The following is a 15,098-nucleotide window of genomic DNA, read 5'->3' as shown; positions in this document are numbered from 1 at the left end:
AGAGCCTTTGATGGGAATCAAACTGAAGCCTAATCCTAAAGTAATGGCTTTTACCATAAGCCAGGAAGGCCCCGGGGCAAAGAGGGGCAGATGAGAGCTGCGTGCAGAGGCGAGCTGGAAGGGAAGCCTCGCTCCTCCGCCTCCGGACCTTGCACAGCTTCATTAGGATGGATGTCTCAGCCCTGCCCTGTGGGGTGTTAATTAACACCTCCGTCCTGCTCAGGGATGGGACATCTGTTGCCTGGTTTTCCAGCATTGCCTGGCGGGGCAGCATCCAGCCTGGGACAGGTTGCAGCTGGAGCTGTGGGCTTAGAGCAAACAGGGGCCAAAATGCAGTGGTGGCTGCCCCGAGCCCCCCAGCCCCACAGGACTGCTGGGGTTTGGCTGGGTGCGAGGGCAGATCACGGTCTCCCTTTCAGAGAAACCTTCCAAACAATTCGGGGAGAAGCTGTCGCTCCGATTCTGGCTGCCTCCCAGGGGAAAGCTGCTGTGAAGAGTGCTGTGGTATCTGATTAAACATTCATGCAAAAGATATAAACACTTTGCAAAGAGATGCTTAAGCAATCAAAAGCTGGAGGGGGCGGGGTGCTGCCTGCTAACCACACGCCCCGGGGCGAGAAGACATTAAAGGTTGTCTTGTGCCACCAACTCCTGCCCCTGTGCTTGGCCTCCTGCAGCCTTCCCTGGGGCCTTGCTGTTGCCATGGGGTGGCTCTGTTTGGGCTTTCTAGATCTCCTTTGGTTTTGTGGGAGGTTTCTTTTTTTGGCATCTCCTGTTTTCTTTTTTTGCACTTGTTTGATGTGGGCAGAGAGAGAGAGAGAAGGGGAAAAAAAAAAAAAAAAAAAAGGCTTTGCAAACAGCACAAGCCAAGTCAGAAATTGCTTTCAGGCTGCGGTTTGTCTGCCCCAGGACAGCTCAGTCTGCTCCCCTGGCTGCTGGAGGAGAGCTCAAGTCATCAGAAGTGCTGCTTTGGCCTGTGTGACCAAACCCACGTTCACCTCCTCAGATTGCATCACCCACAACAGGGCTCACAAGTGACACAGTGCTGTCCCTGCTGCCAAGAGAGTGGCAGAGATGCTGTGCCTCGGGACCCAGGCAGGCCTTGTCTCGTGGGAGTGATGCCCAATCCTTCCTTTTAGCCTCCTTTCTTCCAGCTGTAGCCCGCCAGGCTAGGATGGTACTTTTAATTAAATGAATATTACTGGTCATGTAATTGAAATTCGACATTAAATATTAAACTGAAAAGCAATGAGCCTTGAAGGAAATTGCAGCGATCACCTAAGCTCCTGCCTTGTTTCTGCCACCCTGGTGAGGAGGAGTTGCTTGCCCCAGCAAAATCCTACCCTGGGCCTTTAGCTCTAATTCCTCTGTCCCAGGGCTCTGTGCGTGCTTATTTGTTGATGCACTGTGCCCTTTTCCGTAATCCAGCTCCAAGAAAACAGAGCAGCAGCATGCCAGCTTCAGCTGTGTGGGTGCCTGCCCATGGTTGGAACTTGTCCCGAGGCTCAGCTGCGGGTGGGTGGTGTGGAAGGGGCCAAGCACCCCCTGCCCCTAGCTCCCTTCCCATCCCCTAGCCATCAGCATCTCCTCATCCCTGCATGCGCCGTGTCAAAGTGCCTGAAATTGTCATGTCTTGCTTCTTCAAGTGGAGTCCTCGTTCTAGATTTTGTCATTTGGGATCTAAATTACTTAATTTTCTTCTGGGATTTTTCAGAGATGCTTATACCCATTCCTCATTGACCTGCAACAGAAATTGAGTGAAATTGAGTCTTTGTTCTTAGAGGTGTTTTGGGGCATGTCTGTGATTCCTAGACCCTGTATTAGACCGTTAATTAATTCAGCCTGTGTTCCAGGCTCACCTGATAGCACTAGCTGTGTGCATTGCTAAGACACACGTAGCCCAGCAGTTGGGATCTAACTGCAGGTATGGGGATTTCTGGCAAAAGTGGATGAGGTGGGAGGGGCAGGGGCTGGCTGCGACCTCACCTTCCTGCCTGGCTGCTGCTAAAAGCCTGACACACAAATGAGAGCTAAAATGAAGATGTATTCTCTCCCATACGCAGAGAAAACAGTTTTTTTTTGTAAATTGAAGTAATTCATTGTGCATCTCCAGACAAATTTGTGCTTGTGCATTGTTATTAATATGGTCTCTGTTTTTAATTTGATTTTTTTTTTTCTACAGCTAATTACCTGTCAGATAAAGAGTTATCTACTGTTTCATGTGCACTGAATAGCTGCTTAGGTAGTTAGCAAGAGGGAGCAGAGATGCAGCTTGCTTTCAGAGTGGTCTTGCTTTCTCAGGGATGGGCATTACTGAGCATGGCATTATTTGTGCAGTGCTCGCTTGGCCTGGGCAAACCTCTCAGGGCACCCAAGTCACTCTCACATACCAGCTGGCTGTTGCTGGTTTTCAGTCCAAGACTAAGCTCCCCTTCTAGCTGGTGCTATTGTTCTAGTTTTCTTCCTTGCACCATTCTGAATGGAGATGGGCACAAGGGTGGTGGAGGCAAGTAAGGGAAATTTTTGTTTGGGCTTGAAAACTGGATATTAACATTCTGAGAAGTGTTGGATGAGCTGCACAGCAGACAGCAGTCCTTGTGGCTGCCTGGTGTCCTCAGCCTGGAACAACTCTGCCAAAGGTGCAGGCTTGCAATGTATGTGCAGTGAGGAAATTCATGTTCCATAGCGGTGGTATCCCAGAGGATCCAGCCAACTCCATGCAAACATGAATATCTCGGGCAAAACCCAGAACCCAGGCACTGCACCAAACCCTTGCACCACGGAAATGCTCTGGTACACTGAACGATTAGATGCACGGCTGTGATTTAAGTAGCAACAGCTATAGAAAGCCCAACTGCTCTGATTATGGCGGTGTGATTTGTGTGCTATACAAGGAATGGTATTATCTTTACTACCAGGGGAGGTATCTCGCTAGCCATCAGTAATTCATTGATTCAGGACAAAATTATTAATCTCCCAGACACGTTAATGTGGGGAACATTGTAGGAGGCAGGACAAAGGGAACTGTAGGCAGAGGATGGATGTAGCAGAACCAGTTCCAGTAACTCTGGACCTATCTCTCATGCTCATCTTTGATGAATGGTATTCAGAGACCGCCTTCATTTAGTACTCCATCAGCTCCAAACCCTCTGTGCACAGCAGGCAAAGACGATTTAACATTTTGTGGGGGCCACGCAGAGGTGCTGTCTACATTTCCATTCCCTGCTGTTTAGACAGGAGCTGCCATCTTCAAGTCTGGGGAGAAATAACTATGGGAATAGTGGGGGAGGAAGATGTGGGAAGGAAAGCCTCTCCCTCTGACTTGGTGACTGAGAAGGTTGCACTTGCAAAGTACCCTCCATGGGGCTTGGGATGCTGAGCTGCAGCCAGCCCAGCCTGAGGAGCCCCCAAGGGCCAGCACTAGCCTTCATGAAGGTGGTGGGTCGGGGCACTGTGTGTTCAAGTTTTCTGGGGTCTTGTGGTAAAGTTGCTTGCTCATCTGAGCCTTAGCGTAGGTTCAAAAATGTCCTTCATGTTTATTTCCTCTGTCATACTTCAGTTTATGTAACGTTGATAAATGAATGAATAGCTGTTGCAGGATATAAGTGGGTGCGTGTTAGATAATTATAAGCACATTAGTGGAATGAATTATGTATACGGTTATAAGAAATTATTGATCTGTTGGGTTCTAATCATGCAATTAGTCATCAAATGATCTATTGCTCCTTTGTTAACCCCTTGCGACCTGCTTGCAAAGAGATTTTCTGGGTAAGTTGTGACAAGTCGAGGTAAATGTTTTCACTGAAGTCACGCGCTCCCCTTTAGATCTCATGTTAGCTATAGTGAAAATGTGTGACTTCTGCAGGGACACAAACGCCAACAGGTGAATAATTAGCATCTGTAAAGTCACAAATCCTCCTGGCATGTGTGATTCCCACTGAAATTGCTGGCCCTAAACTGCAGAGGCTCCCAGGCCAGAAACAAGGGGGCTGTGCAGGGCCCATCCAGCACCCTGAGCTGGCGCTTTGCTCATTGCAGCCGCTGACCTGCACACAGAGGTGGCTCTGTGCTGAGCTCACTCTGAGTTTGCTTATGGAAAAGCTTCGGGCCCTGCCTCCAGGGACCCCAAAAGGTTTGTGTTGCTTTCAGCAGAATAATGCAGTTCCGCATATTTTATTAACCGTAATAACCACGACTCTCTAACCATTAATACAGCCACATACGGATTTTTTCCTGACTTTCCAATTATTTCAGCTCCTTGTACAGCTGACAGAAAACACATTTTAGCATACTTAGCTTGCTCGGTGCACGACGAGCCTCCCAGTGCATTAAATACCGGTGCAGGCACAGTGACGAATACGCAGCCCACGCTCCCAATGACCATAACCTGCAGTGAAACTCCACAGGCTTGGCAGGCGTTTTGATTAGCTACTTGTGTTTCTCCAGAGCTCTCTTAGCCCAGATAAATCCGTAGCACCCACCTTAGGTCACATTAAAAATTACAGAAACTATTCAAGAGATTTACTCTCCATAAAAAATGTGTGACGGTTATGCCAAGTTGTTGCGTTTTCCTGTCTTTTTCTTTAATGGGTGCTAAAACTGATTGACTCTCCAGCTTTAGATGACTCCACAGAATATTAGTTGGGGCGGGATTGATCCCCCCCACACACTTTCTTATGCAGCAAGCACCTGATGACTTTAAGTTACGAACTTTGAGTTAAATTATGAACCTTTTAGTTTTGCGTTACAAGAAGTATCTGAAACCTGATTTGCTACATCAAACCACATTAGTTGTGTTATGTTATTTTCTAAAAACACATTTCGGAGAAATAACTCCAATCTGTGTTGCATTTTATAGAGCAAAATAATTGAATGGCGGCTGTTTGTAATTTTAGCAATCTCTTAACCTTAATCATATTTAATGGCTTTTCTCTTCAGGCTAACAGGAGGGGAAAAAAACATATTTCAGCTCCATTATATAACAGCACTACAGTAATGCACTCCCGTCTCTGGCAGGCACTGTAAATTCCTGCTTTCTGAATTGTTGGTTCAGGACAATCATTCAGCAGGGAATTACTTTCTCATCTATGAAATAAATGAGATGTTAAACTAGTTTTCTGCTTCCTGTGGTACAAATGTGGCAGTGTGCAGACCTGTGGAAGGCGAAAACAAATGCAGAGCTCCCATTATGTCAATAGAGAATGTTGAAAAGAACCTGGGGTGAGTCGATCAATGAAATATCCGGGCAAAATAAATAAATCCAGCAAAATCAAAGCAGACAAAAAAAAAAAAAAAGAGAGATGTGCTCGCAAACAAGAGCACTCACAAACCTGGATGCTCCCCTGTGTGATGCGCCAACTTTTGTGGGGAACTAAAGGGAGGGAGCATCTCTCAAAGGGCAGGAAGGGGCTTGGTGCAGCTCTTGGGGTTCACAGGCTGCTCGAGCCCCGGTCCTGCAGGTGCCCCGAGACTGCGAGCCTTCCAGAGCTGAGCAGCTTTGCATAAGTGGCAATCAAAATCAAGACTGATTGGGTTACTCTCTGCTACAGAGTTTAGAAACCAGTGTGACTTGATAAGGCTTTTATAAAAATGTCTGTCCTCTTCTGGCTTTTAAGGTGGTATCTGTTGGAGTGATGAAGGGTTTCATTTTCTTATTTGTATGTTTTTTACATAGCTGACTGAGTTAGAAACACTTCTGTGATGTTACTAATTAAAATTTCAATTGCCTTTGTAATTGAAATATGCTTCATGGATGAGTGTATAGAACTTCTTCCTAGCACATGATCGTTACCCAGTGGTTTTTAGAGATTTTCACTCAAGAGTAATGCAAGGACCAGACAGCACACTGATGAAGTTCACAGGTATTTGCAAAGAGGCCAGCTCCCAATTCCAAGGGTGACCCATGGAAACAGCCATGGAGTTGCATATAGATGCAGTTGTCTTTTATTTGTTTAGGTTGTGTGTGTGCCTGGAGCCTGGGGATTCTTTTGGGTGACAGAAGCATCCTGGAGAAGAGCAAAATACCAAATGTTTCTGTAATGAGACTTGTCTGTCACTGGCGGCAGCCTTTAGAGGTGCAAGAGCAAAGAAACAGGAATATTTGGAGCACAAGCCAGCCAAAGTCCTGCTTTTCCTGCAGCTACTGCGGGCTGGAAGGAAGCCTGGTAAAATATCCGGCTGTCATTGCAGAGCCTGAATAAGGAAGGGAAAGGAATTAACTTAATAGCTCGTATTTGTGGGACGGATTCTGCCACCCCTTACTCACACTATATATTACTTCTGTTCTCAGGGCAGTTCTGCTGAGAATTACTGTGCCACCAGGAGGAATAAACAACCATTATGTCTCAGCACAAGGAAGGCGGTTAATTTTTCCCTGTTGGAGCTCTGTTGCTCTGAAACACTTTCTCATTGTACTCGTGAAATATATGTTAGTATAATTATGGATACTGGTCCGGGCAGCAAATGAAAGGCATGGTGGTGATTAATGTAAGTGTGTGTGAGGTCACCTTTCCTCATCCTGGCATGGAAGAAAGAAGTCCATCTCTCTTTTCCCTAAAATCTCCTGGAACTAAATGAGTGGCAGGGCAATATCCATAACAATGTGCAGAACGCTGTAAGAGATGGCAGACCTGAAAAGAGGGGAAAGAAATTCCCCTGAATTTCTGACTTCTCTCAGATGGAATATTAATGCTCTTTTAACAGTATTTTGAATTCTATTTCTATAGATGGATTTTCTAAAATGATGGCGTTAAAAAAGACTGCCCCCGCCCCCAGCAGTTTCTGGCTCACATCAGAGGAAGCTGCTCAGGAGGGCTTTGACATACAAGACACTGTAATGGCTCCTGAAATCAGTCCCTGCCGTAGCAAAGTCACCACCCAGACACGCACAGCACCGTGCCCGTGGGCTGTGGAGCCCAGCTCCATGAATGTGCAGCAGAGCAGGCAGTGGAGGAGAACAATTTGGGTGGGAAAGGGCTGGGGCTGGGGCTCTGGGAGGTGGGACTCCCTGCCCATAGCTTTCAGCTTGCTGGAGAGCTTATGAATTATGTTTGCAGGATGCTGAGGGCAGCTGGAGCATGGACCTGACTCAGACTTAGATGTACCTGTGTGACTAGGTAAGGCTTAATGAGAGCTGTGGGGGAAAAATGCTCCAAGCTTCTTGCGTTCTTCTTTTCCTAGAACATTGAAATTTTGGATGATATCTCATATACATGAAATTCTCCCTGTGTGAAGAAAAGTTTTCCTTACAAAGGAAAAATCATTTTGTCTTGAATTGCATGCTGCAAGTTATTTTCTGATTTTCTAAAGTGAAATGCTAGCGACAGAAAAGCACTTTGCAAGGAGAAGGCTCTTGCAAGCTCCCCTCTGTGCTGTTCTGGGTCAAGGACTTTCTCATGTCCTGCTTGTGCAGCACAGGGTACAAACGAGCTTGAACTTGGCTGAGCTATTGGGGACAAGTCAAGCGTGATGGTCTGCAACAAAGAAATCCGAACAGGGCTGGCTTTCAAGGGTAATGCAGTCGGCTTTGGAGCCATGTGTCCCAACCTTCAGGCCACCTAGCCTTGGTATGCTGGGGTCTCTGGAAAACTAGTTGAAAATCCAGGCAGTGATCTGTAGAGGAAGTTTGAAGGCAAAACGTGAAGCAAAAGTGTAGAAAACACGTCAGAAATGATGCTAGGTGGCTGGACCTTCCTCAAAAGCAAAGTGAGTCGTCATTTAGGCTGCAGGCACTCCTGGGAGAGCAGCAAGGGCTGCAGCACCCCGATCCCACTGACTGCCTCTGCCTTCCCTCCGGGCCCCTGCTCCTGGCAGCACCTCAGCGTTCAACAGCATCTGATGCTTTGCTGAAGGAAAGTGATAATTGCCTTTTTATTCATTTCAATAGCATCATGAAACATTAAAATCGGATTTGGTTGGTCACATGGGAGCGTCATCCATCAGTGACTTGGTGTGCAAGAGCGCGCAAGAGAGTTTCTCCCACTGCAGGCAGAAGGCATTATTAAGGAAACTAATCATTAAAAAAAATAGTACAAATAACCTAGTTGTCTGGTGAGCCTAATGGCTTTATTTTCCCGTTCTCCAGCATAATGAGAGCAGTCTGGGCTGCTTGAATCTGCCTCTCCAAGAGCCTAATTGTTTTTAAATGTCTTTGCTAACCACTTCACATACAGCCCATAAATCTGGTTTGGGGTAACTGAGAGCCAGGCTTCTGAGCTCCCTTTTAGGATGACACATTTGTGTGTTAATTAAAAACATGCTTAGGAAGATGTAATCCTTCAGTCTTTAAACGTGTGGCTGTTTGCTGTGCTGGAGCAGGGTCTGGGTGTTGGGTTTCTGTCCTCAGCAGCTGAGAGCGACGCAAATTATCCCGAGCAGCACAATGACCACCTGCAGGGGCTCGGCAAAACAAATGGTCCCAAACAAGTACTGAGGCGTTTTGTTCCTTGCTGTGATATATCTGCCCTTATTTTGAAGATGTCTTTGGAGATTTGGTGCTTGCAGCTACTGCATCTACAGCTGTGGTTTGTTTTCCTTCCAAGTCATTCCATCATGATTATGACGACAGAGAAGGTTGCTTTATTTAATGGTGCCCTGTGGCATGACTGCAACGATCCTTGAGCTCCTCTGCTATTTCCAGAAATATTCTTTCCTGGAAGGTATGTTCTTTGAAGCTAAACTGCAAAGAAAATCTGAAGAGAGAAAGATGAAGGGAATAGATAAATACATTTAGATTTTGAACAGCGGAATAATATAAAATGAAACAATGGAGACAAACAATGAGAGGAGAGACTGAGCCTGCCACTTTATTATCTCCAGATAATGCAAAGGTGTTTCTGTACAGTCCACCACTGAGGACCTTGTCCACATTAATTTCAAATTATTTAAAAATATAAATTAATTTCAAGAGGAGCATGTGCTCCTTTTGGGTATTTGGCACACAGAGGAGACCATATCTCAGGCAGCTAGGAGACAGCAGAAGTACTGGGATGATGGTCGGTGTCTCCTGTAGCTCATTCTCTGGCATGCAGGAGGACCTGCAGCAGCTCCATGTCTCCTGCTGCCACAGCCTGGGACCGCCAGGCTTGCAGTGCTGCTTGCAGCGTGTGGCAGACTGGGGTTTTAAGAGGACATGGGCAAAGCGTTGGCTCCTGCAGCTTCCCACCCAGCTCTCCTGCCCGAAGAGGAGCACCCGGCTGTTTGGGCTGCTCTGATAACACTGCATTCATTTAAAAACCACAGATACATCCTTTAATTAAATTTGGCCTGTGTTTTCCCCTGTTAAATTAAATGATGTCTGAAATGTGTTGTGACTTTGAACCTTGGGCTGCATTTAACCTCAAACAGCAGGAAAATATCACATTTTTTTTCAAACTACATGCTGAATTTTCTCCTTCTTGGAAGCTGAAATATTAACTATATCTGTTTCAACACAATTTTGTTTCAATTGCCCCTTTACCTGAACTGTGAGATGAAGCTAATGCAAAGGGATATAAATCAGGCACGACTTCCAAACAGTTTTCTTTTAAGCAGCCCGTTATACATTAACCTGCAAGACGACATGTTTTAAGAGAACCTTGTTCAGTACCTCAGAAAAGTCAAATTAACATAATATCTGGAAAAGAACAATGGGAATAAAAAAAATGTTAGTCACTGTTGATTGAACAGGTAAGTTTCAGTGTCATGATCTGTTGAATATTCATACTATATTGTTTTTGACATTTAAGAACTCAATTATCAGTTGACTAATCAGTCTTTTACAGTATGTTATTTTTGCGATGGAAAATGAAGCATTGATAAGCCTCAAGGGGAATACTATTCAGTTAGGCTTTTTAATATTTTTGATTTTTTTTTTTAAGACAAGTTTTTTCTTTATTGCATGGATTAATGCAGCGCTTCTACTAGTGAACAACAGCCTTCTAGCACGGTGGTCAACTTTTACCCAGGCTTTCCAAGCGCAAGGTGATTTAGACTCAGAGCACTTAGAAGGATGAAGCCCAGGGGCTGGAGCAGCAGGCGGGTGCGTGCAGCGTGCCCTGGGGATTGGGGCCAGTCCAGCTCCCAGGCTGAGCTCACAGACCCCCAGCCCTTTGACTGACACAGTCTGGGACAGGTACTGCTGAGATCCTTGGCTCCTGTGCTCTGCATCTGCGTGTGTACGTGTGGGTGCGTGGGCCAGATCTGCACCGGGCTTCTGCGTGTTGTGACAATTCCTTCCCCCGTTTGTGGCAACCTCGTCTGCAAAGTCATCTCAGCAGCCTCCTTCCAATGAAAACCATGAAGTAGTTTTCCACCACTGAAGAAATACCTTTGTTTGCTTTTCAATTAAATGCTGAAGGTTTTGTCTGTTTTTGTTTGTTTGTTTGTTTGTTTCCCCAACCTTCTTGTCCGAGTTTATTGGGTACAGCTGGGTCTTATTTCTCAAGCTTTTCTGTGCAGCAGCAACAACAGCTTTCTTCCATGCTTACTTCCACCTAGGAGCTGGAGTCTTGAAGGAAGATGTAAGCACTTTGCAGCACGCAGTCATCTGGCAACAGTGGCAGTGATAGAGATGAAAGACAGTCAGGCTCCGGTGTAATTCAGAGCTCCAAATCAGCCTTGTAGCTCCACATTAGTTTGAACTAGGCTGAAAAAGGTTGGGAACTGCAGTTAGTAATGAATGTGTCCAAATCTTGCTGATTTCAAAGCAAAAAAAAAGGGATGGAATCTGTCTAAAAGTTATTAAAGAGCCCCAAAGCTTGTCGCTTGTCCTATTCTTCTCTTTATCTCTTTTTTTTTTTTTTTTTTGAATATATTTTGGAAATCAAGTAATAATCTTTGTGTAATTTACCTCTTTCATTGAACAGCTCAGGGACCAGATTTCCCCTTGATAGATTATTTTGACATATTTACTCATAGCTATGTCTATCTCAGCAGCATCCAAAGAAAAACCTCAAACTTTAAATTAACATGTAGGGATTGAGATTTTTGCCTGCAGTCAAACAATCTTAAACAACTCTCCTCCCCCTGGCTTTTAGTTATATTTAGGTCTAAAGCTGTAACTACAATAAAGCCACAAGCACATTTTTCAGAGCAAAAGTTGAGGCATCATTAAACAGTGCTTGTTGCCACAGAGCAAGCCTCGAGTCTCTTCTGAAACTGTGGGTTCTGGCTGAGGCAATTCAGTGCGGCCATCCCAAATGGCTAACGCAATTACAGACTGTGATTTCCCTGCTGATGCCTGTGATCAAAACCTTGAGGACCTGCCAGTGGTTTTAAAATCTAATGATAAGGCTAGAATGATGGCAGTCTGTCAGCCTGCTGTTTGTGGTAGCTAGGCAGGGAGGCGTGCTCCTACAGCTCCCCCAGGAGAGGCAGGGTGCTCTGAGCCTCAAAGTCTGTTGACCTGCTGGAGAAGCAGGTATTATATTATATATATATATATATATATATATAATTATATATATATATATATTATATTATATATAGCACTAACCCTACGGTATTAGGGTTAGTGTTACGGGTTAGGAATTAGGGTTAGGGTTGGGATAGGGTTAGGGTTACGGTTAGGCTTAGGGTTAGGTTTTGGGTTAGGGTTAGGTTTAGGTTCTTGGCTGATATTTCCCTTTAAATATATCACGTTGATGAAGCATTTTTGCTGGTGGACTCGCTTCACTGTTCTTCCACACTGGCTTAAGGATACAAAGGGTGGGGGCAGGTGGACTCAGACAATTCCCTACAGGTTTGCTTTAATCTATGAAAGAAAGAAAACACATTATTTCACCTTCTTGGAATGTGACAGTTATTAATAACCCTATTAAGAGCAATACTGTTCGGCTCTTTTTAAGCAGGCAATGCCTGAATGATTGCTGAGAAGCAGGAAGGCTACCCTGGCTTACCAAGTTAACAAGATGTTGTGTTGCTAAACATTGTTTTTCTTTTTTTTAACAAGCTATGCTAGGGGTGTTGCAGGTCAGATCAATAAGAACACAAGCCCCCTCCATCACTCCTCTGGAGAGGGGAAAAGGACATCAGCTAAAAGATTTCTTACATTTTTTTTTTTAAATAAGCTCTTTGCTTTGCACTCTTTTTATCATGCACTGTTAGAAGTCTCTTGTTATTTTCTTTTTATTATGAAGCTTAGCCCTCTGACGAGCAGCCTGGCTAATTGAGAGGTTTAAATGGGAGGCTGTAAGTGTTTTATTTTATTTAATTTTTTTTGGAGGGGGGAGTGGGAGCTTTGCTCCCTGCAGTCGTGCAGGTTTGCTTTCACAGGAATGCTCTGGGCACTGTGGCTGTCAGCTGTAGCTTGCTCAATTAACGGTGCTGGTGGCACTGCAACAACAAGCACTGGCTTGTCTCTGTGGGGTTCCACAGGCCGCAGGTATTCTGTGCTGGTTTATTGTCAGAGGTGCTTTGCTTGTGGTGCTGCACATGCCCGTAGCTGTCAGGTTGCTAAGGGAGCTGCAGATGTGCATGTGGGCTTACTGTGGTAAGGTTGCTCGTGAAGGAAGAGGGAGAAAAAGCCTCAGTTCAGCCTGGTGGAAGAGCCAAGAGAAGCAGGAAAGCTTGGGGCAGTTCCTTCCCTTCTCCCTCCACAGCTTCCATAGGGTTGTATCTCCTCTCTGAGACTGCTCACATGGGTTCGTTATTTATGGTTGCTGATGCAGGTGGGCAAGGGGTCAGTTATCATCAGAGGACTATGCAGGGCACACCAGCGTCCTATCGTAAGCATGTGTGGCAGGGCTTGGTATTTGTTTCTTTTCTTATAAATAAAAGAAAAAAAAGAGCATTTTGTCTTTTTTTTTTTTCTTGGGTGGAGAATACCAATAATTGTACTTCTTTTTAAAGCCTGTATTATATCTACATCCATGTATATGTGCAACTGCTCCTTTATCTCACATGAGAATAATGATGTCTAGTTTTACAGAATTTGAATAATTCATCAGCGTAAACACTTTGTGCCGAGAATACAGCCATGCTTTCTGTAAAAAGAAACCAAACAAACAATTAACAAAAAACGTTAACAAATAATTAGATTTCTTGGGTCACTGGACCATTTTTGGAAGTCATTTTTAAGGGCATCAGGCTGTGTCTTCATCGTGATAGGCCTCCCACAGAAGCCCTGTGCCTGCTGCTCCATCTGCCTCTGCTTCCATGCCCGTATGAGGAAGGACAAACTTCTTGTAGCCTTTTAGCAAGCTCAGGCCTGCACATGAACTCATCAAGTAAGAGTTTCTTCAGGAAGTGAAGACTGCGACTGCCTGGGGAGCCTCCCTGCCTTGGTCAGAACAGCCTCTGCCTTGCCTGCTGCAGCACCAGCTGCCGGTGTCCTGCCTCCCGCTGTATTGTCAGTTAATTTTCAGTGCTTGTGCACTCTGAGCGGTCTCATCAACACCCATACGAGCAGAAAGCTGACACAAGGCACCGGGAACTGCTCTGCTCCCCTTCCCACACGCCGGGCTGGCAGGTCAGCTGCAGTGAGCCTGGGTGTTCCCTGGGCCATCCGCTCCAGTCCTGTCCCAATCTGTGGGGTTTGCTTCTAATTCCTCCTCTGACAGAAAACTTCTCCTTTTCAAAACGCACTTGCATTTTATTTCAAACAAGCAGTGCATTGGTTAGGCCTGGCTACCTTTTCTCTTTCCGGAGAACAAAATAGGCACCTTTTCCCCTATAAATACATTTATTGTGCGGTAAAGAATCAAAACAGCATTTAATCCTGAAGATTAAAACCTTATGTTGTCAGGGGATTCTTATGTGGAACACTTATTTTCTTTGCATTTATTTTCTCTTTCTTTTCTGGTGGAAGCAGTTGTCTGTTTTTCTTGTCACAAACCCGAACCCTTCGTACTGCTCCCAGGGCTATTACTCTGTCACATGTTACCACTCTACAGAAAAAGGTATTAAGCAAAATAGCATTCTCAGAAGCAGGAATTGCTATTGTTAGCAAAACAATACCCGCAAAATAATTTCCTCCCAACTGAAGCCTCATTTCTCCTAGCAGCCAGAAAGGAGGGACAATTTATTAACTAGTACAGGGCTGACTGCCCCTTCTGACCCCAAAGTGATGCCTTCTTGCGATGCAAGGCTTAGCTGACTGGGGGATGTAAGGGATCCGCCCCATCACATATTGCATGGATGGAGCTGGATGGCATTTTTCAAACGAGGAAAACAACTGAGATATTGAAACGGGGAAGGAATAACAGCCAAGTTATGGCCACCATGTTCTTTGCTACTCAAATTTTTTCAATGGTTTTATCACAAGTAACAATGAAAGAAAGTAAGAGAAGACTCAACAAAGGGCATATTCCTCTAGAAATACTCTAAGAAACATGCCAGAAACAAGAACTTTGTCCATTCCAGTAAAACCTGAGAGTTTTTCTGCCTTTTTCAACTGCGTGGGATGAGCTTGTGAGGATCACAGGGCTAAGGCGTTGCATTGTTGTATTCCTATTACCTTCTATTCTAGTAGGCCACATGTCCGCAGATTTTCCCATTCACCTATCTGTAGAATAGAGACAACAACTGAGGTGTTTGGGAGTTTGGGGATTTTGCTTTACATCTTTCTACATTAGTGTTGTCATGATTTCTCACGTCAGTTCTGAAGAATCAAAAATGTCTTCATGCAAAGACACGTAGAGCACAGATAAAAGCCAGCTATGCACTGCTGACAGAATAGAAATTTCACCCGAGGATGCTCTTTCAGCAGAATACCAGTGAGTTTTGACTGCTTGAGCTGAAAGGCCAGTGCCTGGCTTTGGTCTTAGGGCCAGCAGCTGCAGTGATGGGCATTCGGTCTGGAATACACCATTACATGCTTCTTACGTCTGTCATTTTGTTATTTTATCTAAATTCGTATTCCAGTTACTGGAGCTTCTTGCACCTCTGTTGGTTTGAAGAATCCTTTGATATAGAAATTTTATTTCCCCGGTATTGGCACTTTAGAGGTAATCTTGCTATTGTCCAGAAGAGTTTATCTGAAATGAGTCACAAAGCACAGGTTTGGATCCACTGGCAATCCTAAATGTTCTTGTGCATTAAAATCATGAAAAGAAAAGGAGGGGGGGCGAGGGGAGGAAAGGCAAAAAGACAATTGGTAGTATAGGGGGAAAATGTGGGTT

The 15,098-nt window shown here is 45.0% G+C and overlaps 1 long non-coding RNA gene across 1 annotated transcript in view; it reads left to right on the top strand.

The window, feature by feature from the left end:
• Window positions 1–10,442, top strand: part of LOC106018619 (uncharacterized) — a 28,347-nt gene extending 17,905 nt beyond the window's left edge. The window contains exons 2-3 of the long non-coding RNA XR_003492459.3: window positions 7,056–7,115; window positions 9,892–10,442. This is a non-coding gene — a long non-coding RNA (uncharacterized lncRNA). The remainder of the gene's footprint in view (window positions 1–7,055; window positions 7,116–9,891) is intronic.
• The last annotated feature ends 4,656 nt before the right edge of the window (window positions 10,443–15,098 follow it).

Source organism: Anas platyrhynchos, chromosome 25 (genome assembly GCF_047663525.1).
Source record: "Anas platyrhynchos isolate ZD024472 breed Pekin duck chromosome 25, IASCAAS_PekinDuck_T2T, whole genome shotgun sequence".
NCBI classification, from domain to species: domain Eukaryota; kingdom Metazoa; phylum Chordata; class Aves; order Anseriformes; family Anatidae; genus Anas; species Anas platyrhynchos.
This window is presented reverse-complemented; position numbering and strand designations above follow the sequence as displayed.